Source organism: Ceratotherium simum, chromosome 6 (genome assembly GCF_057802395.1).
Source record: "Ceratotherium simum simum isolate JZ-2026a chromosome 6, ASM5780239v1, whole genome shotgun sequence".
In the NCBI taxonomy this organism is placed as follows: domain Eukaryota; kingdom Metazoa; phylum Chordata; class Mammalia; order Perissodactyla; family Rhinocerotidae; genus Ceratotherium; species Ceratotherium simum.
The window spans coordinates 41,827,279-41,852,542 of record NC_141905.1 but is presented as its reverse complement, the minus strand read 5'-3'; the positions used below and the strand labels follow the sequence as shown (position 1 = coordinate 41,852,542).

The 25,264-nt window shown below is 38.1% G+C and overlaps 1 pseudogene; it reads left to right on the top strand.

The window, feature by feature from the left end:
* Positions 1 to 22,249: 22,249 nt before the first annotated feature.
* LOC101395583 (small ribosomal subunit protein mS35 pseudogene) lies at positions 22,250 to 23,019 on the top strand (annotated as a pseudogene).
* The last annotated feature ends 2,245 nt before the right edge of the window (positions 23,020 to 25,264 follow it).

Genomic DNA, 25,264 nt, shown 5'->3' with positions numbered 1-25,264 from the left:
CAGCCCACATGCTTCATAGCAACAAGCTCTGGAGCATCTGCCACCATCTCCAGAAATATACCTTTACTCATCCCCACTATCCCATTGGGCAGCAACTCTCCTAAAGACGTGGTCATTCAACCTGATGCCAACATGTACTTTTAAAATCATATTTTCTTCAAATAAACTCCCTGCAGTTACACCAGGGATGCTGTCCCCAACACTGAACTTATAAATCTTCCAGACCACCATGATCATTATGTGGAAACAGGCTATTCAGTACCTCATGGACCGGCTTTGCACATAAGTCAAGTAAGAGATTGATGATACTGCTTACACCAAGCTGTTTTAGTCTCCCAAAAGTCTAGGATAGAATGACTTCAAAGAGAACTTAAGATTCAAAAGAAAAGCCAGAGAGACTAAAATTTGAAGTCAAAGAAATGGAGAAAAATCTAACTCAAAGGCATCTGAAAAAATAAAATTCTATATCCCAAAATCCTTCAGTTGCAGAAATGTAGCAGGGGAAAAGTTGTAATAGGTAAGTCCAGAAGCCCCACATTTTCATCCGAGTGCTATTTATAACTTATATGATGATTCTAGATTTGTGGATCCTGTGCTCCCAAAATGCAAAGATCAAAGGCCCATTCTCAAAACATTAAATATTTGAATCACATTGAAGTACCCTTTTGAAACTTCCAGCTTTAACTCTTTTTGAAACATGTAAAAAACCAATTCATTTTTGAGACAAAAAGGCTCCCTATCTTCTCTAAAACATCCAAAGTTCAATAAACTGTTTATCTCTGGGGAAAATTTTTTACCGATACATTGAATATCGTCAAATCGAAGGTGTGACAAGAAGGTGCTCACAAATTTTTCTGTTAAAAATCAACCCACAGAGCTAATAATACCTCAGCACACTGTCATAGGCAATTAAAAACAAATACTGTATGATACCAGTTATACATAGAATCAAAAAAAGCCAAGCCCATGAAAACAGAGACTAGAAGGGTGGTTACCAGGGCCTGGGGGATGGGGAAATGGAGATGTTGGTCAGAGGGTACAAACTTCCGGTTACTAGATGAATAAGTCCTGGAGATCTAATGTACAGCATAGTGATTATAATCAAATCACCATGATGTATACTTTAAATAACTTACAATATTATATGTCAATTATACCTCAATAAAGATGAAACTTTTTAAAAAATTTAAATAATAATAACACTGTATTGTATATCTGAAAGTTGCTAAGAAAGTAGATCTTAAATGTTCTTGCACAAAAAAGAAATAGTAATTCTGTGATGTGATGGAGGTGTTAGCTAATGCTATAGTGGTAATTTTACAATATATAAGTGCATCAAATCAACACATTGTACACCTTAAACTTACACAATGTTATATGCTAATTATATCTCAATAAAGCTGGAAAAATAAATAAAATAAAATAAAAATTCATCATGTGGAAAGCAATCTGAAAGACTCAAGTCATCATCTGCCTAACCATGTACCTGGTTCCAGTATCTCATTCTTCTTAACCTTGTACATATTCAATGCTTGAGTTTTCCCAATACTTTTCCAGTCACATCACTACTAAGTTTTGACAAGTAGAAGGAAAATAGAATCATAGCTTTTTGATTTTTAAAGCTTTCAGTGAAACAATGCGTACATGAAGAAACAAAGTTTAACTATTTAAACTACTTTCGGCTGCACAGGGCCAGTGGCTTGTGGTACTCCTGGCCTTGTCTTTGTCTTCCTCAAAGATGTCTCCCCACTGTGAGGCTGGCATCTAAAATCAAAAGATGAAAAGAGAGGAAGCATGCTTTGTCTGTCCAAGACACACAGTAAAATACTCCAAAGCTTTTCTTATTGAACACATTTCCAAGTCTGCTTGAAATGATTTCTTTTCATCTTTAGTATTTTCTTATATTTCTATATGTACAGTGTAATAGTCTTTTGTTAACTGGTTTTCTTTTTTCATTTTTAGTGATCAAGCAGGATCATGTTACTTTTAAAGCCTGATCTGAGAGAAGCAATGTCTTAAAGCGACATTGGGGAAATGAAGCTATGCACAAAATAACTGCCTTCTACTTATTCTGAACTTTTCCTTAAACTGCGCCAGAGTTCTGTGAAGACCCGCCAATGCTGCCAGGGAAATGCAGGAAACATTATAAGAATTATGCTTCTAGGTCATACCACTTACTGAGGTTTGCAGTGGGTAACATGACACAGTAGTTTATCTTCCACGGGGAACCTTAAAACTTGACAGAGAAACAAGGTTAAACTTACTTCATGTGTCCAGTGACTGAAATTTTTCACAAGAGATTACTGGAAAGTACCCGTTCAAAATCAGCAACAGCAACAGTACCTACAGCTCCCCGCTTCTGAGAGAAACGTAAATGCTTTATTGTTTGGGTAATTTATTTCTAAACCTGACTTACTGACAATACCATATATATTTTCATAAAATAAGGCTCATCATAACTGTAAGAAATCTGGAAAAAGAAAAACAAACAGACTTGAACACTGAAGCAACCTCAAGCATTCCTTTATTTTGGTGACTTTTTACAAGGAAAATAAATATTTACATGATGAGGGATTTATGTATAAATGAAAGTAAGCAAAAGAAATAAGTATATGTGTTTACGAAGACAGCATGTGGGAATTTATGTACCAGGGCTTAGAATGGGGCTGGAGGAAGAGCTGGAATGTGGGCAGAGGCAAGAGGCAATGGAGATTGTCACCCACTGCAGAGCTTGCCAGGAATGTTGGAGAACAAACAGGATTATTACAAGTGACCGAAGTGAATGTCAAAAGCTTGACTTGAGGCTCTGCACTTGGTAAGCGGGAAAAAATATGACACATCCTAGGCAATTAGACAACAGATCCAAGGCGTTGTGTTTGATGAATTTTGTTTTGTACATGGGCCTTGTTTACAGCTTTATCTGTGGTTCTATATGAATATCAATAAATCCATCTTTATTAATAAATGTATAAAATTAATAAATTTAATAATATTAATAAAATTAATAAATTAATAAAACCTAATACAGATATCTTGAGTTGATGGCTTTGTGATTTATCTAGGCAACCTATCTTTGTAACAGATAAAGATTTTTATTTATATTTCATATTTATAAAAATTAAAAAGTTATATTCTAAAAACAAACAACAAGAACCGATGAGGATCTGGATGAGGCAGTAACAGTACTATTAGAGAGGTGAGGATAGGTATCAGAGATATTTAGAAGTTTAAAATCAACAATAATTTTTTGTTAAGTAACCAATGGATCACGGCAGAGAATTGAGAAAAAGCAAGAGTCACTACTGACTCCCATGTATATCACGTTGCCGTCAACCAGATTTGCAGATGTAGGCGAAAATGCAGGCTTCAAAAGGAAGACAAAGAATGTGAGACACCTGTAGGGTGTTATCTTGAAAGTGATGATGACAATAACAAGAGCAGTTACCATAGTTACTGTGGGAGATCAAAATTGGCCACCCCGAAATATATCTCTTTACCTGGATTATTTTCTCTGACAGATATTTGTCCTCCCCCACTAACTGCCTAAAGGAATTTAACTCTGGGTATAGACAGACTGGCAGGGTCCTCGCTAAGCCCATTCTTATCTGTTCTGTTTACCAAATATTTATGTTTGTAAAGGTATCTCCCTCTGTGTTCTGCAAAGAGGTGAGGATGGACTTATCTCTGGAAACTCTTATGGGTATGGAAGAAAAGGACTTAAATCTACATACCCTTAATTACTGTGATTTCTGTCTCCCTCCTGTCTCCTCCCCCACCCCCAACATCCTCCTTTGTCTTTAGCTGAAGATAGTATTTAAGATGAGAATCTCTGTCATTTTGTCGAGAAACTCAGTTTCCCTGGTTTCTCCCATGTATATGTGTTATTAAACTGGGTATTATTTTCTCTTGCTAACCTGTCTTTTAATTATTTGGCCAGCCATAAGAACCGTAAGGGAAAGGAGAGAGGGGGATTCTCCCTCTTCCCCAACATTACCATTGCCAATTATCTACCATGAGACAAGTCTGTACTAAGTGTTTCATATGCAATATTCTATATAATCTTCACATCTATCATTATTTCCATTTTGCATATGAGGAAACTGAGGCACAGAGAGATTTGGTCATTTGCCCTAAGTCACACAGCTAGTAGGTGGCAGAGCCAACCTAGATAGCCTAGGTCTAAATTTCGTGTTTCAGATACAGGTGAGAGGCCCAGAAGAATAATTTTATAAGATGAAAGAGAAAAGCACAGAAGGACATTAATGCCAAAATAAGAGGCCTGAGAAAACTACAAGCAAATCCCATCAGAATGAACTTGTCTAAGAACCATTTTATCCCAACCAGGGCTCTCCCACGCTTGTTTGGGATTCATATAAATTTTGGTCAAGCCTGAATCTCCTGTGTATTATTTGCTAGGTTGTGTAACCTGAGGCAAGTTACTCAATCTCCCTCACCCTTGTTTGTTCACATGAGAAAAAAGACATTGTGCTTCATAATCACTACACTCCCTTCCAGTTCCAAACTTCTGATCTTCAAAAAAGAGAAACTTGCTGAAACCCTTATGTAAGCAATAACTTGCAAGTTCAGAGGAGAAACCTTACAGAGCAGTGTAGATTTATATCACCAAGAAGGCAAATTATCGCCATAAAGGTGGAATGTTTTAATACCAATATTTAACTTGAAGTGAATATAAAACAAAACTTTCCCCTTTATCATCCGATTTAAGGCTGTTAAATGAATTAAAATATTTTAAGGCAGTGCTCAGGAAATGAAAAACATTTTAGAAGGAAGTTTATTCTATTGAATCTGAACATTTGTCAAACAAACCAGGCAACCTTCCAGGACCTTGAGGCGCCCTAGTGAGGGAATTAACATGTTCTTCAGGGGCAACTGGTGTTCCTATATTCATAAGCCTCTTCTTTGGGTTTCTGATAGTGGCCGATGATAAAGTAATAGTGTCAAGTACTCAACCTCTTATCTTAGCTCTAAGCATCTCAAATAATTTATTTTACCAAAAGTAAAACTGTCCTCCTACTCACCAACATATTTTCATATAGAAGAGTAAGATCTTACAAAGAGGGAAAAATGACGTTCTCCATATGTACCTGTGCCTAGGACTACTCATCTCACAACTAACTAATGATTTCAGCATCAATAACGCGAATTTTGGCTATAAAGTTATGCCATCTGATCTTTTTAATTTTGGCTGATTTTAAAGTAATTGTCAAATGATCTCTAAAAACTCAATGTGACAGTTTATTAATGGAGTCTTCTAGGAGGGTGCATTGTTTTCCTTAGATCAGACAGTCAGCAGGAAACACGTGTGTGTGTGTGTTTAGCACTGTGGTGTAGTATCTTTGTCAGTGTCTTATCATACCAGAACGGGAGCAATCAGAACAATCCTTCGTCAGATGCTTCTAAGGACCTCTGGGATTTAAAGAAACTTATTTAGCATTACTGGCATATTAGTTGCCAAGACAGCAGTAAAAAATTTGAAAAGCTTTGTTTGAAGGAATCATTTCAAAATGTCCCTTGTTCCAAGTAAAACTCAAAGGAGATTTTTAATAAACACTTGGCTGTTTATTAATAATAAAAATAAAGAGTGCTATTCACTCCTATTGTTTGCTCATCCTGTTCTTTCATAATTTCTCCATGGCAATGCAATGGTGGTGGCTTTCAAAAAGATGAATGTGAGAAGCAAATTATCTGAAACGAATTTCAGTTTGGTATCTATTTGTAACAGGCATTTTAGTCTTCCCCGCATACCTATTGTAAGCATGAAGAAATACACGTGTCTTATATTCATGCAAGAAACTGTGCTGCAGTAACGTCTGTTTCCCTCAATGTTGAATATATGTCATTATAAAAAGCCCAGCTTTTCTAGAGAAAAAAATATCATCCTTTCTGCCATCTGGGTTGCGTTCTTTAAATGATCATTAAAATGCCTGGAAAGTTCTGTCATCTTCAAATGCAAAGTCTAAGTGTGATTTGCATGAAAATAGTTTCAGCACATGAAATGGTAGGTCTCATGGAACGTCAGGGCTATATAGGGCCTCAGTGGTCAATCACCCAAAATATTCAAATTGCCCCTGGTTGAGAACTACTGATCTATTTGGATAATTTTAGTACTTTCACACGGACACCTTAACCAACATTTTTTCGGTAGTGGGAACACAATTCTTCTATCTCTCCATAAGAAGTATAAAGAGAGAAAAAAAAAATACATTCTGTATATTGATCTTGAAAAAACTCACTACGTAGAGTTAAATAGAAATAATCTCCCTTAAAACTTCTTTCAAAATCCTTAAATAATATCTGTTTTATAATGGAATTGAATAAATGGTGATAATACTGGACTGTCTCACATTCTTAAGGTGAAATCAATTTTGAAACAGATGGCGAAGAAAGCATTGGTATCATCACGCTAGTATGGTTCATTTTAGCATTTAAGTTCCTCGTATACATGGAGCCTGGTATTATCCACATTATCTACGAGGCAAAATTAATAAATATTTTAAGAAAGAAATTGGGAACACAAAAGTAATATACTGAGACTCTTAGTTAAAATCTCTTTTGATTTCAAGATACAGCGACCCATGCAGACTAGCTTAAGCAAAAAGGACAATATACCTAAAGGATATAGAATATACTGAAAGGATCAAAGGGCATATCACAGAACCTAGAGCAAAAAGCGGAGCAGAGCTTCACAGGGTACTGGAATTATGAACTAGAAGATCATTAGAAATCCGAACAACAATGCTTCCTTTCCTCTGGAATCACATGGGCTCTCTTCCCTACTTCTGTGTATCTATTTCATTCCTCTATCTACAACTAAACTGACTCTATTTCTCTAAATATGGGATCAAAAATAGTTACTCAGAGACAAAACAACATGGCCTTTCTGCTCCAGTGCCTCCAACCAACTAATTAGAATCTCCTGTCAGAATTTCAAATTCTCAGAGAGAAAAATCCAATGGGGCCAGTTTGAGCCAACTGTCTATTCATAATTCAAATAATTATAGTCACATAAGTACAGCCACATTGTAAAGAAATGTCCACAAAGGAACAGGACTCCCAATGTATAGGGAAAGTTATCAGAGACAGGGCAGCATAAGCTAAGAAAAAACGGAAGACAGTAGAGCAAAGTGTTAAGGATGCTGATTCTAGCACCATATGAATTTGAAGGCTGGCCCTGCCACTTACTATTTAACTTTGGGAAAGTTATTCAGCCCTCCCTGTGTCACAGTTTCCTCATTTATAAAATGGGGATAATCAGAGTACTACTTCTTAGAGATGCTTTGTAAACAATGCATATAAAATACTAAGCAGAGTGCAAATGATAAATGCTCAACGAATGTTACCTATTATGTTATTAAAACCATTATACTGAGTGTGGTAAGTAGAATAATGGCCCCCCAAAGATGTCAATGTCCTAACTCAAGAAATTTGCAAATATGTCAGGTTTCATGGCAAATAGAAATTAAGGTTGGAGATGGAATTAAGATGGCTAATCAGTTTACCTTAAAATAGGGAGACTATCCTGTATTATGTGCGTGGGTCCAATGAAACCACAAGAGTCCTTAAAAGTAGAAAAAGGAATCAAAAGAGAGAGTCAGAGAGATGTGACAGTGGAAACAGGATCAGCGAGATGCAACACTGCTGGCTTTGAAAATGGAAGAGAAGGGGCCGTGAGCCAAGGAATGTGAGTAACCTCTAGAAAATGGAAAAGTCAAGGAAATAGACCCTACAGAAAGGAATGCTGCCCTGCCGATGCCTTGATTTTAAGCCAGTGAGACCCATAGCAGACATCTGGCTTACAGAACTGTAAGGTAGTAACACATTTGTGTTGTTCAAGCTGATAAATTGGTGGTAATTTGTTACAGCAGCAATAGAAAATTAACACACTTAGCATTTTAAATGTTACTAAAATTTTGATCAGTTATTTCCATGATTAAAAAAATTTTCATGAATAATTACTAATAACACCAGAAATATATTCTAGTGTCTTAAAAATTGTAACATTATCCAGGCAGGCTCTGACAAAACAATGCATAAAGTTAAATTTCTCTTCAGTGTCTCCTCCCCAACTCCATTGTTGACTGGGTGCTTTCCTTCCTTTTCCAGCATCTCACTCAGCACACACAATCTTCCCACTGCACCCCAGCTGTTTTCCCCTCATAACCCCACCGGATAAGAATAGACACTTCTCTTTGGCTCTGTTTCAGTTTTTTAGTCCAACACACTCCCCCTCTGCCTAATTCCTTCAGAACCACATTCACAGCTGGTATTTAGCTAGTTAATTTAACCAACCAAGCCACACTCCTATGTTCCTGGGTATGTTGCATTTTAACAGCATCTTCCAGAGGAAAATATCTTACCTCAAGAAATCAGCAATACCACCACAGATGATAGTTAAGGCAATGCACAAACCTAGGGGGCACCATTCACACAGTCTATGTGAAAAGCATCCTCCAGGACTGCAAACTACACAACCAGATATGGTTTCCCTGCAAATGAGTCTAACAGTGGAGTCTGTTCAAACCAAGAGTGAACAACTTGTTGTGCAAGCAGGCCTTTTGGCCCTCTTCAAATGAAATGCCCATGGCAGCCGCTTACTCTGCCCATACAGAGGGCTGGACGAAGAGTCCGCCAGCAGCGAGCTGTGCTCTGAAGAGCTCACTGACACAGGTTCACTGAGAGGATACACATACTTTCCTGGCAGGTGTTCTGAGGCCTTGAGGAAATAGTACTGAAAATAGCCAACTTCACCCTGCAAGCCATAGATGTTTCATTAGTATCCTGGACAGTGGCCAAAACATCTCTTCCAAATACTAAACTACTAACTGACATTTCAAAATGTGTGCAGTGGCACAAAGGAGCAAAGAAAAAGAACCAACCTGCATAAGGAAACAAAAGACTGTCTATTTTTCTCAGGCTAAAAAGTGGTGTCTGGAAAGGAAAGAAATTTTTAAAAATTTTTTCTCAGAAGAGTTGGCTGTTTTACTCTTAGTACAGGCAAATTGCAGTTAGCTCATTTGGGAAATAAATTTGTGTAAGAGAATAGGCTTTTTGCATGAAGCTACAAAGAGCTTCATTATTCCTTTTCAAAGACTTTAGGCAGCATAATGTTCAAAGAAGATCAGAAAAAAACCATCAATACAAGACATTTCAACACAAATGAAATCGAAAGTTGATAGTTCTGATCTCTTCCAAAATATTAGCCAAAGTTCTGCCATCATCTGAGAAGCCAGTATTATAGAATCAATAGATCCTTTCAGTTTATTAAAACTAAGAAAAATATGCTAGCTTTCAAATCTGATAATAGAACCAAATAAATAGTATCTGTGGTATTCAACAAAGAGCATTTACATATGAATGTTGAGATAATAGGTAAGTATCCAAAGTCCAAAGGGAACAGTAAGACCCTCCAAGGCAAGAGTAACAGAGAAATAATAACAGTAATGTTAGTAACAAAAATAGAAAATCAATAAGTAGGGGAAAATGAATGGCATAGCTGGGCTCAGAAACAAACAGAAATTGACCAGAATAGAAATCAGTAATTGGAGAGTGGGATTGAAGCTGTAGATCTAAGGGGCTCACAGTCTGGAGTGAAGCAGCAGCTGGTGACAATTTGGCTTCTCAGAGTAACCAGGGCAAAGAGTGGCTGCTGAGATAGGGAATAAGTCAGGCTTATCACTAGAATCCAGGACAGGAACGGGGGTTCCCAGCTCCTGAAAGGAGCCAGAAATCAACTCCCACATAAGAAATTGATTTAAATAAAAACAAGAGACCTATACAGGACAAAAACATAGCCTGTGAGCAAGAATAAGTTGTCACCTACTAGCTTTGTGACTAGGTCTACAATATCTCTAATATCAACTTGGGCGGGAATACAAAATAGCATTTAAAAACCCAGTATCTGAACTAGGGGTTGATGATGCCAGTGGGGGGAATGGCAAGACCTTACACAGGGAGAGTGCAGAGAAAGGAGGAGGAAGAGAGAGTAGAAGAGAGAAAACAACAACAACAAAAATCTCCCTTAAAATGAGCCTACTTCAACACATGAAGATATGTTCTCTAGCTATTGATGGGGTTCAGGGTGGGCTGCTCGAAGATGTGCCACTTTGGCACATGGAGTATTTTGAACTGAAGGCTATCAAGACCCCGTGGGCTGAAGAGAAATTTCTACCTCTCCCTTGAGGAATTTAAATTAAGGGCCTTGCCTATAAGGAGAATATTACCAGAACTAACATTTTTATGACCCATCTGTATGATACGGCAAGCATCCAATTACTGAACATGTGCTCTTCTTATTGTCTTGTCCTGTGAATTACTCTCTTCCCCTCTGAATCCTCAGGCCTCTATCTCATTCCTTGGCTCGAGGCGGCATAAATACCTCACTTTACTTTTCTGTCTCTGAATCTCTCATGTATGTGGGATCTCTGACCCTCTCGTGTATATTTCTGTATGTACAAAATTAATTAAATTTTATAATCTCCTATTAATCTCCTATTAATTAAATTAACTAATTATATTTTACTTTCTTCTATTAATCTGTCTCAAGTCAATATAATTCTTAGACCAGCCAGAAGAACCTAGAGGGTAGAGAAAAATTTCTTCCTCCCGTACATTATCTATCTTAGCTAATACTAAAAAACTAACAAAATCAACAATTTAAGTGTGAATTTGCTCCAGATGAAATCAGTGTGAAATAAAAGTATCAGAAAGGCCTTGAAATGGGATAAATTAAGAAAAAATATCCATTAAATCAGAATAAAAAATTATGAAACAAGAAGAGGGATAAATGAAATAAAGACAAATAAAATTAAAATAAACTAATGCATTTCATTTCTTGAAAGTAACTAATATAGTCATTAATGTAAAAAATGATAAATAGAAAAATAAATCTAGCCCAGAAACAAATCAATAATTAGTGAAAGAGAAATAGAGAGAGAGAGTGAGAGAGAGAGAAAATTCGGCACCCCAGAAATAGAGTAGATATTCTTTTAAAGTATACAAGAGATTCTTACAAATATTGAAGATGTACAAGGTCATACAGGAAATCTCAATAGATTTCAAGAGGAAAATTAATATCATATAGGCCAAAACACAATTACTAAAATACAATTAAATCAGAAATCAACAATAAGAAATAATTTAAAGAAAAAGTTGGAGATTTTAAAACTCAATCCCAATGAACTATAGAAAAATTAAAGTTCTGTATGTCAAAACTTGTGGGATACAGTTAAAACAGACATGGAAATATTTGCTTCTGTTTAGGATGTAGAATGTTTCAAAAGACCATGGCTTCCACTCAGTAATGTAAGCAAGCTGGATAAGCTACAAAAATCATAGTTGTTTTAAACTCCTCAGAGAGCTGAAGATTCATACACAACAAAATAACCTAAATAAAATAAATTCCAGAAAGATGACTCTGGCTAGGAAAGAAGAGACCTACAGCTGCTATCCTCCCTAAAGACTCAACAGAAGGAGGAGGTATCTTCCATAGACAGGGATAAAGAGAAGCCAGATGAAGTTTTAATGAATATTTAATGGTAACATAAGGCACATATGTGCTAGTGTGATAGATTAGAATAATGAGCTCAAGCCAAGGAATGAGTCTTCATCTACTGGCAGATTCATTCCCGCAGACCTTCACTGAATGCACAGGGCAGTATGCTGAAGGCTGGGAGGAGGACAGGATTGTGGAGAGAGATCCCCCTGATATGCTGGGCCTTCCCCCAGTGCAAGGAAGTAGCTTCTGCAGGCTGAAAGTGGAACAGAAAAGCTGTTAGAGCTTTCTCCAAGGTACACTGAGCCTTCCCAAAATGCAAGGCAGCTGCCGTCTAGAGTGAGTACAGTGCAGAACTGAAAGAAATTTCTCTCAGATGAAAACAGATCTCTGATCATAAGGCAGCAGCTGCTTGATGTTGGGGGTGGAGCAGGAAAGCTAAGGAAAAACACTCTGAAGCCCTGCAGGCCATCACCACGTGCACTTCAGGGGTCCTCAAAGGCTGAGGGCAAGGAAGCATGAAAGAGAGAGAGATCTCCAGAGGCACAGAAAGTCAAGGGAAGGGCTGAAGGGAAGATTAGTCCCTAATAACCCAAAAGCTGGCAAATAAGATATAGGGCAGAGAAATGTCCACAGTTCTGAAAGTTGGCCTGCATAACAAAAAGGGATCTCCAGAGAATCACAAGTCCTCGGATCCCAAGTCTTTCTGAAGGGAAAGTCCTGACTCCACCTTCAAACCATTTAATTAACAGTGGGAAACTGAACTAAATCCAAATTGTAGCAGAGCCATAACCAGCTCAGCTGTAGATAGGATTAGTTCAGCCCCCACACTAGTGACATCACAGGATTGCACCTTATTCCAGGGGTAAATATTATTTACTTCTGTGTTTATTGATTTTGCCTACAATCAAAATACGTGAGATATATGTAGAAGAAAATATGATCCCTGGTTAAAAACAATAAAAGTCAAGAGAAGCAAACCCAGAGATGGCACAGACATTGGGATTATAACACAGGGGCTTTAAAATAACTATCACAAATATATACACAACATACTTGAAAACAGGGAATTTCAACAAAAATGTAGAAAAATTTTTTAAGAAAAAAGAGTTACTAGGAACAAAATATACTAAAAATGAAGAATTCATCGAATGGACTTACCATCAGACTGGAAACAGCTGAGAAAAGAATGAGAGCATTTGAGCACAGCCAATAGAACTGTCAAAACTGAAACACAAAGAGAAAAACGAGTAAAAAGTTGAACACAGCATCCAAGATCTCTAGAGCAACTTCTGGTGTCTCAGAAGGAAGAGAGGAAAAAAAATGCTTCAAGAGTTAATTGCCACAAATTTTCCAAAATGTATTGAAGATATCAACTATGAATTGAAGAAGCTCTGAAAATGGTAAGAAGAATAAATACCAAAAAAAAAAACCACATCTAAGCACATCATACTCAAATTGCTGAAAACTAAAGAGAAAGAGAAAACCTTAAAAGCAGCCAAATGAAAAGCATTTTGTGTAGAGATTTTTTTTTTTTTTTTTTTTTTTGGTGAGGAGTTCAGCCCTGTGCTAACATCTGCCAATCCTCCTCTTTTTGCTGAGGAAGACTGGCCCTGAGCTAACATCTGTGCCCATCTTCTTCCACTTTATATGGGACGCCTCCACAGCATGGCTCTACAAGCAGTGAACCCCGGGCTGCCGCAGCGGAGTGCGCGCACTTAACCCATTGTGCCACCGGGCCAGCCCCGAGATTTTTTTAAACGATAAAGAAATATTATAGCTGACTGCTCATCAGACCATCAAATGCCAGATGTCAAGATATGACATTCTTAACATGCTGAGGAGGGAAAAAACTTTCACACTAGAATCCTATCTTCAGTGAATATATTCTTCAAAAATGAAAGTGAAATAAAAGCATTTTCAGTGAGACAAAAGTCGAGAGAACTTTTCTCCAGCAAACCTACATTCTAAGAAATGCTTAAAGAAGTAAATTAAGTTAAAATGGTCAGAGATCATTGGAATGTTTGGGAAGAAAGGAAAATCATGAATTAATAATAGTCTTTGATAAACCAAGAATTTATATTGTAACATCACTTAGTGTGTAATCACTAAGACTAGATAAAAAGAAGTATACAATTTCCAAGACGTTAAAGAAGGGAAAATAAAACAAAAAAAATTAATCCAAAAGGAATAAAAAAAGATAAGAAGGAAATAGACAAACACTTATTAGGATGGTGTATTTAAATTCTAATATTTTAGTAATTATTTTATATATAAATCAACTTAAAATCCAATTAAAAGATAGAATGGAAAAAATAGATAAAAAATTTATATGCAGTTTGAAAAAGATTCATATAAAATAAGAAAAGTTGAAAGTAAAGGCTGGAAATATATATATACCATGCAGAAGCTAACAAAAAGAAGGTTGGAGGGCCGGCCCTGTGGCTTAGCGGTTAAGTGTGCGCACTCCGCTGCTGGCGGCCCGGGTTCGGATCCTGGGTGCGCACCGAGGCACCGCTTCTCCGGCCATGCTGAGGCTGCGTCCCACGTACAGCAACTAGAAGGATGTGCAGCTATGACAGAAGGATGTGCAGCTATGACATACAACTATCTACTGGGGCTTTGGGGGAAAAATTTTAAAAATAAATAAAATTATTTAAAAAAAAAAAAAAGAAGGCTGGAAAATCTGTATAAATATCAGACAAATACCAGACAAAATAGACTTTAAGGGGGAAAACACGACTGGAGATGAAAGAAGATGCTGCAAAATGACAAAATATTCAAATACTTTCTGCACCCATACTCCCACCCGCCTCCAGCTAAGCTCAAACCATTACCTGGATTGCTTTGAAACCTATTTACAGCATGGAGGTCTCCCAAAGACAGCCTTCTCCATTTCTGAAATATTAATAACAATTCTGCAATGACAGCAAATATCCAGTTTGTGTTCATATTTCTCTGAAAATTCAAAATTATTTTCAGCAGTTGGCACTCTAATAGGAATCAAAGTCCACAATTTGGCTGAGTGTGCTATCTCTTAACTGTCTTTAATACATTGCTTCCTTCTTCTCTTTTTTTTTCTTTCAATTTATTTATTAAAGATACAGAGTTGTTTGCCCTATAGAAGTTCCTTATTCTAAGTTTTGCTGATTAAATCACCACGGTGCTGTTAAGCTGGTTCCTCTGCCCTGTATTTCCTATAAACCAGAGGCTTACATGAATCAGGTTAAATTTTTTGGCAAGAATATTTCATAGGTGATTACATGAATTACCAGGAGAACCATATTATATATTTATATTATATTATATTATATTATATTATATTATATTATATTATATTATATTATATTATAATTATATTACATTACATTGCATTATATTATATTATATTATCTCTTTGTGATATTAGCAGTGTTCGTGAACTTTGCCAAGATCCATTATTTCATTAGGAGGCTGTAAAATGGTGATATTCTAATTATATTTGATACTAGTTTTGTTCCAGTTGCAGAAACACATTGCCTGTTTATTGGGCACTGATCAGAATGTGCCAGTGTTATGCTCCTAAAAAGAATGCCCTGTTATGGCCCCTCCTTAGTTAATTTATTGAACATTTAATATGTGACTGGCTCTCTTCTAAACCCTAAAGACATAGCAAGGAACAAGAGAGACAAGATCAGTGCTCCCATGATTCTGGTACTATATTGAGGAGAAAAGACAATGAACTGGTAAATAAATAAATAATCAAGGTAATTTCAGATTATCATAAGCAGAGTGAGAGAAATTAACTAGGTGAAGTGATAGTGACCAGCAGAAAAGCAGTCTTTAAATAAGGTGGTCCTGTCTCCCCTACTGTCTTCTCTGACCCTGTGCTAATCCCCAAAATCCCATATGTAAGACTATAGGTGCAGAATGAAAAATATGGTCTTAGGGCAGAGAGAAACCATATAAAAATGAAGTGGTTAGTTCAGGTATGGAATAAAGAAAGGGAGAGGGGAAATTTTTTCCTGATATTTATCATCAGAGCATTTGCTTTTAATTTCATCCTTTTTGAAACTCCTAAATCCTGATTTTTAAAAATTGAAATATACAGAGGTGATGGTTTGATCTATTATGATCTCCTATCTTAGTTATCAGAGCAAGGTACTTGAAAGAACTGAGACTGAGCTTTTAAAAATCAAGTTTATTTTTTTCTCTATGGACAAAGCTTGTGATAAGAGACCAAACCTTCAAGGAGAAAATCTTGTCTTCCTTTTCTCCTGACTTCCTCAACCAGAATCAACTCCTTTCAAGGATCCTTCTTATAAAACAGGAGAAGGCAAGGTGGGAAGGTTACGGGGACTTCAGATGGAGATTGTGTCCTCTACTGGAAAAATAATGGGAAAACTTCCACCTCATATGTTTCTACTCCATGGTCTATTTTTTCATGCTCAGAAGACAGAATTCCTCAGTTACTACTAGGTTGAAAATTAAAATCTCTTTGAGTTCATATAGGGAAGATATTAGGTTAGGGCATAGATTTTGGTGTCCTACAAGTCCTGGTTCAAATTCCTTATGTACCACGTAAACCTGCATGTGACCCAGACAAGTGATTTAATCTCCCTAAGCGTCAGCTTTATCATCTATAAAATGGGGGAACCTTTTGTTATGGTTAATTGTATGTATCAACTTGACTGGGCTAAGGATGCCCAGATAGCTGGTAAAATATTATTTCTGGGTGTGTCTGTGAGGATACCTCCTGGAGAGATTTAGATTTGAATCAGTAGACTAAGTAAAGAAGATTGCTCTCACCAATGTGAGGGAGCATCATCCAATCCGTTGAGGGCCTTAATAGAACAAAAAGTGGGAGGAAGGGCAAATTAACTCTCTCTGCTTGAGCTGAGATATCCAGTTTCTTCTGACCAAGGACATTGGTGCTCCTGGTTCTTGAGCTCTCAGATTCAGACTGGTACTCACACCATTGTCCTCCCCATTCTCAGGACCTCAGACCCTACTAAATTACACCACCACCTTTCCCGATACAACAGCTTCGCAGGTGGCAGATCGTGGACTTTGTAGCCTCTATAACTGTGTAAGCCAATTCCTATAATAAATCTCTTATTACATATATATATGTATCCTACTCGTTCTGTTTCTTTGGAGAATGCTAACTAATAACACACTTAAATCTCATACTTGGGTTTCTTGTGAGGATTACATATAAAGCAGACATCACAATGCTTGGCACATAATAAACATTCAGAAGAAACATTCAGAATCTGGGGGCTAATTACTTTTGTTACCACACAAAGGGCATGATCTGCTCACCACAAGACAAAAGCCAATCGTCAAGAGGCAAGATGGTGGCAGAGAAAGGGGAGTTTATTGCAGCTTGCTAGCAAGGGGGAAGATGGCCGACTAATGTCCGAAAGAACCATCTTACAGAACAAAGACACAGACCAGTTATATAGGGGGCTGGTCTCTGGGTGGAGGCAGACATCTAGTCTTAGGGTGGGGGCATCCATCTGATCTCCAGATGGAGGCAGATATCTAGTCTCAGGATGGGGGCATCCATCTAATCTCTGGGTGGGGGCAGACATCTGTTCCTAGTTCTTGATAGTCCTTTGTTTTACTGGATATGCATCAGAAACCAGAGCAATGCCCTATACCCTGATCTTTTAGTTGTCATTGATGATGGCTATCAGCATAGACTCTCTGCCCCGGGGGTCATCGCATTCCTAAGGATCTCAAGCGAACAAAGTTATTCACTTATTGCAGCTGGGAGGGGCCATAAAATCCGCAGAGCATGTCAGTTAATCAGAGGTCATTCAAAGTTACAATATGCTTTCTTTTCTACAATATGGCTTCCTTTATGTCAACCTTGTGTTGATATCACTTTTACAATCCCAGGACTACAAGGGCCACACTCACTCTCCTGGAAAGGAAGTGCTGTGCACTGCACGGAACTTCCGGACTACACTTCCCAGAATCCCAAAGAAGTACTAGGGCTACAGCTGTGCCCGCCTGGGACACAAATACTTCCAACTAAAAGGACCTTATGAAGGGATTTCATTCAGCTTTCTTTACCTAAATCACATCAGTCGTAATGCAGCATTTCCATTTTTTAAAATTCTTTTCATAAAAGACAAAGTAATTTCATTAGAAGCACCTAAGATTCATATATAACAAAATGGTGTGTGGAAGGGCCCAGGAAGGATGAGGGACTCTTGTTTTTTCTTTCTTACCAGAGAACAAAACTCTAATAGAGTCTTATTTTACTGATACTGAAAGTTTTCCTGCAGTATACTGTATTGACAAAAGTGCTTAAAACTCATCAACTTGTTTTCCTTCCTCCTTGACATAGTTTAACAGGATATGTTAGAGTCCCATGAAGAATTTGAGTCGTCAAATTCACACTTAAATCTCACATCAGCAGAAGGAGCCAGAGATGTGCCTTAAGAGCTTCAGTGTCATCATGATTCCACCGAAGAGGAAACAGAGCCCGAAGATGGAGAAAAAACACTCATGTGTTTCAGCAAAGGTGATGCCTGCCGGAGAGGTGAGAAGTATTTGCTGCTTCAATGAGTCAGATAAAATTTACCAGACTTGATGGAGGTGAACAGCCTTTGAAAAATATTTGCCTAAATAAACCGTGTCCCTTGCATGGCTGCTTGCAGCCTTCTCTTTGGATAATATCCCTCTGAGGTACAAAGTTCCGCATCCACGTTCAGTCTAACTGTCAGCCCTTGGCAGAGAGGTTATAGAACTGCCTTTGGTGAGTGAGGAAATTTGGTTTACTCCACACTGACCCGCCAATCCTTCAAGGGCTATGTCAATATAAATTTATAGAGCGCAGAGCCTGCACCTTGGACAGGTGGCATGTGTGGAGAAACTAAATTTAAGTATATCAGATGAACAGAAAAACTTTTCATAAGTATGCAGTGCCTGAGAGATATGTCAGAAAGTGGGCATTACTAACCTAATTTGCATATGATGGCTTTGAGACACAGAGATGCAACATTGCCAAGTTTGTGTAAAAGAAGAGAACGCACAGGATAAAATTCAGTTTTCTCAATATATATACTCGTAATAGTCACTCTGTATCATATAACCTGGAAAGTTCGAAGTCTCATTTTCAAGTGCCACCTAAATTCTAATAGAAAGTAAATTAGAAGTCAATTAATTTAAGCAATTGAAATTTTTTTTTTTTTTTTTGGTGAGGAAGATTAGCCCTGAGCTAACATACAATGCCAATCCTCCCCTTTTTGTTGAGGAAGATTGGCCCTGGGCTCACATCCATGCCCATCTTCCTCTACTTTATATGGGACGCCACCACAGCATGGCTTGACAAGCAGTGCATCGGTGCATGCCCAGGATCAAAACCCGCCAACCCCAGGCCGCCGAATTTTTGGAGACATAAGAACTCTATTGATACATGTTGTAGAAATTAGGCCATGATTAGCACTATTCTTTACAACAAACAATTTTGGACTTGCAAGTAGACTTTCCCTTATTGTTGTACACAAAACATCCTTGGTTTTTCCCAAATGAGAAAATACCAAAAATGCCAAGGAAAGAAAATTGAATCTTATTTGCACTCAAGTACTTGATGAGCTGATTGTAACCCAGGACCTCAATCAAAATTCCCTTTAAGTTGCACGTGAGCACAGGCACACATTGTGTAGCACCATACACTCTTCAGTGGCTCTTCCAACTGGTCTTGAATCTAGTCCTGAGATGTAGCGAGCGCTGCCTTTCTCATTCAGGGCCATATCACTCCAGACATACGGAAAAAAACAGGAAAACAACAAATACAGAGCCCAATTTTAAAGTAAATTTTGTTTTTTGTTCTGTTTCACCTGTGTGCTACTGGTACCTTCTCTTAATCTCTCAGTTACTCCACAAGAATTCAATGCCTTCAAACTGCCCTTTGGCTATCAAAATTTTTCTTGGTGTGAGTCCCCTGGGCCTGTCTATCCTCCAATGTCATATGCTCCACAGTTGCATCTCTTCTTCTCTTTTCCACCAAGCTCCCCACTCCTCATGCAAATCTAAAATAGATGTTAGGAAAGCAATCTGATTGGGCTAAAGCACCTAAGCAAAGAATTTCCGTGATACTTTCCCCTCGCCCTATCCCCATGTCTTCCCTAACACGTGTATGTATTAATCCTAATGATGTTTAAATTACAGAAATCACAGGCATAAGATATTTAAAGAGATCTTTAAAAGAAGTCTTGGTTTAATGATTTTCAAACATCTTTTTTTAGCTCCAGAACATTTTTCTTCAAACAAAACTTATACAGAATCCCAATGTACAAAACAGATTGAAAAAACAGAACTTCCTCTTGAAGTAATGGCAGGGGGACATTAAGCCCAGCCCTCTTAGTTGCTCTCTCACACAAAATAGCACCAGACACACATCCTCAGAATCTTTGAGGCTTACGTTCTTAGTGAACTTTGAAAACCACTGAAGAATCAAACATGTCTCAGCTTTCTCTGAGCTGCAGTTAGTGAGAAGAGAAAGAGGCAGATCTTTAGCTACTTGCTTCCATCGTGTCAGATAAACTAAAGGCTATAAACACAGTTACCTTATTCTCATCCAACACCAATGTCCTATCTATGGTCTACTTTTATCTTAGAAGAAGGAATCACAGAAAAATCTCTACTAACACCCTTTTCCTTTCACTACCAAAACTATTTCTAAACTCTGATGCCTGGAGGACTCCCATTTAATCATTGATCTACTGTGTAAAGGAGACGAAAGCTACAAGTGTTGAGGAATACCATACTCTTTTAAATGAAATATTCTAAGAATCAAACTATGTGAAACACAATAAAAAAATCTGTAGAATGGTGGAATAAATAAATTATATTTAAAAATAGATACATTAAATGTATTTGAAACTCCTAATTTGAAATCTTCTTCAATTTTATTTTTGTGATATAATGGCTTCATTCACACCAAATACCTTTCCTTTATCATTAGTTCCAAATTGGGGAGCAGTCAAAATCATACACGGACACATGTGATGAATAATGTGTTTTCTGGATGACTGGTAGATTTTTACTCACCCCAAATTGCCAGATGGCAATGATATTCTCAAGTTGAGTGCTGTTTAAAATGTGATACTTTTAAAGAAGAGTAATAACAATAATAATAGTATTAGTTAAAATATACTGGAATTACTATGAGCAAAGCCTTATTCTAAGATCTTTTCATATATTTTTATTCATTTGACTCTCATTGCAGCCTTGTGTTTTAGTTATTGTTATTATTTCCGATTCACAGATGAAGACATTAAAACACAAAAAGATTAAGTAACTCACTCACGGTTAAATGGGTGGTAAGTGGCAGACAGGGATTTGAACCTACGCAATGTGGCTTTGGGATTTCTGCTGCTAACCACTATACAATACTGTCTCATGTAAAACACATGCTAAACATGTGTGCTCATACTTCACTGGAGCATGAGAATGCATCAATATGCAAGATGGTCATAAAGAAGGGATGCTAAAATTAGCCCAAGGAATTTGTCCCTCCACCAGAGTCCTCTTTGATATCAATTCTTAATTGCTGATGATCCCATTTGTTTATCTCCTGCCTGAATAGCTCCCTTTAAAGTCAGACATATACCCAATTTGGATGCTTAATAGCCGTGTCAACTTTAACATATCGAAAATTAAAAACCCTAATATTTCCCACCCCACCCCCTGCAAAGATGCTCCTAATACAGTCTGTCACCTCAGTAAATATTATCTCCACCAATCCAGTTACTCAGGCTAAAACCCTGGTGTGGTAGATAGCTTCTGATGTGCCACAATGATCCCTCCTCCTGGGATTCATGCCCTGTCCTGTGTCACTCCCCTCCATTAGGTCCATTGTGGGCTAGACCTAATGGCTTGCTTGTAATGAATAGAATACAGCAAAAGTGATTGGCTGTCACTTCCATGAGTAGTTTACAAAAGACTGTCACTTACATCTTGCTAGCAGTCTGTTTCTTGTTGGCACTGTCTGTGTCCCTCTTGCTTTTTCACTCTAATGCAGCAAGCTGCCATATTGTGAGATATGTGGCGAAGAGGCCTACATGGCACAGAGCCAAGAGAAGCCTCAGGTCAACAGCTTGTGAGGCATTGAATCCTGCCAATAACCAGCGAGTGACTAGAAAGTGGATCCTTCCCAGTTGATCCAAGAGATGACTGCAGCCTTAGGAGATACCCAGAGTCAGAGGACTCATTAAGCGATACAGGGATTCCTGACCCAATGAAACTGAGATAATCAGTGGTGTTGTTTTAGGCCACTAAGTTTTGGGGTAATTTGCTATTCAGCAATAGATAACTAATATGCCTGGAATCAAACTTGACTCCTTGCTTTCTCTCACACCTTATATTCAATCCATTGGCAAATATTGTTGGTTCTTCCTTAAAAAGATAACTAGAATCTGATCGATTCTAAATACCTGCACTGAGACATCCTTGATGCAAGCCACCATAATCTCATACTGTAGTATTGCAATAACCTTATAACTGGCTTCTATCTTTGCTTCCTTGAGTCTATTCTCAATACAACAGCCAAACTGATTCTTTTAAAGCATAAACCAGGACTTGCAGCAATGACAGCCACCTGGTTCTCGGCATCATTGGCCCTGCAGGTGGCTAAGATCCTGCTTGCTTTCTCCATCATCAGATCTCTAGTTACTCACTGGCCAAGGCTGAGACCAAGCCTGTATATCAGAAAACAATAAAATATCCAAAAATATATGAATGTCCAAGAAAGAGGTACTACCTCCTAGAACAGAGAAGATACTGTTGACCCAGATTGGCTAGTGTTTACCCCATTGTAACACCATTTAAATCTTCTGCAATTCCTCTTCACAGCTGTTGAAATGGGTTATCTGATCTCAGAAAGGGGGTTATCTACAGCAAAGGAGAGAAATCAAACTTTTAAAGGTCCCTAATTTTCTGCATTTGACCCTTGTAAAAATTCAAAAGCACTGTACAGCTCTTAAAGATTTCCACACTGAGTGGCCAGCAGTAATAGACTTGTGAGAAATGTGAGTAGCATTTCCCAATTAAAACTGATTATGTTTCAGCAGAACCATCCATTCAAAATCTCAAAGCAGGAGTAGTAGTAACCTTATGGAGTAAACTTTATAGTCTGAGTTTTAAAGATGGTCATGTGAAGAAGAAACATATTAAACTTTCAAGAGAGCAAGACCACAGATGTGCTCACAATCAAAATGACAGAATTATGATTATGCAATTTCTTTACTCACAGTTTCATACCTTGAATCTTAAGAAGCCAAAGAATAAGAAAAAAAGTAAGATGGAACCATATGTGAAGGAACATATATGGAAAAAAGTCCTTAGAAAAAAACATTATACAAAATAAATCTACTCGAAAAAAACATACATAAAGAACTTTTGGTGCTAAACAAGTTGAAGATCACAAAATGTCTGTTCATCTTAAGAATGAGGAGGGAAACAAAAATAGCATTTCTAAGTACAAAAAATCAGTGGAAAGTCTATATTGAATTAACATGAATTATGAAGTAAAAATATCCACTTAATTATCAATTTTATGACAATGTGTATATGTAATCTATATATGTAATCGAGAATTTGGCTGGCCTGTGTCTCTAGTTCCTGGGACGTAAACTCTAAATCCTTGGAATTTCCCAAGTGATTGGAGTATCTTTGTTAGTCATGATGAGCACCTGGGACCACATCTGGTCATTTACACAAACAAGATGACTCGGGATGGGGCCGGCCATGCTAGAAGGACCAACCATGTGATTAGTAAGTTGGGCTTTCAGCAATATGATATCAGCCCAACATCTGGGGGGGCTAGAGATTGAGTTCAACCATGTGGCCAATGAATCAGTCAATCATGACTACTTAATGAAGCCTCAATAAAAACTCTGGACACCAAAGCTAAAGTGAACATGCCCAGCTGGCGAGACTCTGAGTATTGTCACACTTCAGTGCTGAGAGGATGATGCATCCCCAAAAATGACAGAAGCTTCACATTTGGAACCCTCCCAGACTTTGCACTTTGCATGTCTTTTCCTTTGGCTGTTCCAATTTGTATGCTTTTGCTATAGTAAAATTGTCATCTTTAAATACAGCATTTTCCTGAGTTCTGTGAATCATTATAGCCAATTTTCAAACCTGAGGGTAATTGTGGGAACCCCAAAATTTATAGCCAGCTGGATAGAGTGAGCATGGCCCTGGGAACCCCCAAATTTGTGGTTGGTGACTGAGGTGAGAGCAGTCATATGGGAACTATTCCCTCAGACTGTGCAGTTTGGCTAACTCCACGTACTATCTCAAATTTGGTATAAACTCTAAAATATTTTTTAAACTGATATTTTATAGTGGAATCTAATTTTTCTTGTTACATATATATGCTCAAAAGAACAGTCAGATAATGCTACTAATCAGTCCCAAATCTTAGAGGGACTCCCATTCTACTCAGTAAAAGCCAAAGTCTGTTCAGTGGTCCATGGTGCTGTACAGTGAACAGGGTCCTGGGGCCCCACGACTTCTCTGACCCCATTATCTCCTACTCTTCCTCTTTATGAGGCTCACTCCTTTCTGACAAACTGGCCTCTTTGCTCTTTGTGGTGGCCTCATGGCTTTTATGCTTGCTGTTTCCTCTACCTGGACTCTCTTCTCCCCAACATCATCATAGCTCACTCCCTCATCAACTTCATCTCTTTCCTCTGGCTTCTTACAAGATTTTTTTTTTTTTTTTTTTTGGTGAGGAAGATTGTCCCTGAGCTAACACGTGTACCAGTCTTCCTCTATTTTGCATGTGGGATGCTGCCACAGCATGGCTTGATAAGTGGTGTGTAGGTCCGTGTCCAGGATTCAAACCTGCGAACCCCTGGGCCACCGAAGCAGATAGCATGAATTTAACCACTATGCCACATGTGGGTTTTTTTTTATCTTTGATTTTCTGTAGTTTGAAAATGATATGTCAAAGTGTAGTTTTTTGGCATTTATCCTACTTGATGCTCTCTGAGCTTCCTGGATCTGTGGTTTGGTATGAGTAGGTCTCAGTAGTGTAGTGAGCTTATGCCTCTGAACTTCACACAAGCTTCTCAACCTCCCTTCCCTCACCACACTTAGGTGAGACAGGATGGCTAGAGTGGGCTAGAGTTGGGTATTTCCCTTCCCCCAGCTCAGTTACACTCTGATAAAAACCCCAGCAGGTTAGGCTCTGGATAAATAGTTTCTCCTGAAGGCAGACCTTGTTGAGAAGAACAGATGATCTGGGTTATTTCAAAATAATTCCTTTTCCCTCCCCCTGCTGGAAGCATGAGGGGAGTTTTCTCTGACAGTCACTGTGAAAGCTAGTAGAGCTTTAAGCAACAAAACTCACAAAAATATGAGGGTCCCCCATAACTGGGGCCCCCTAGAGTTGTTCTCTCAGACTTGCCTACCCTGAGCCTCCAGCAATTAGTCAATTATAGTTCAGGTTTTCCTACCCTGGCATTGGTTTCCTCTTCTTTTTTTTTTTTTGTGAGGAAGATTAGCCCTGAGCCAACATCTGCCAATCCTCCTCTTTTTGCTGAGGAAGACTGGCCCCTGCCTAACATCCGTGTCCAACTTCCTCCATTTTATATGGGACGCCACCACAGCGTGGCTTGACAAGCAGTGCGTTGGTGCACGCCCAGGATCTGAACCCTAGGCTGCCGCAGTGGAACATGCACACTTAACCACTATGCCACCAGGCCAGCCCCTGGCATTGGTTTCTGCAGAAGTTTCTGCTCT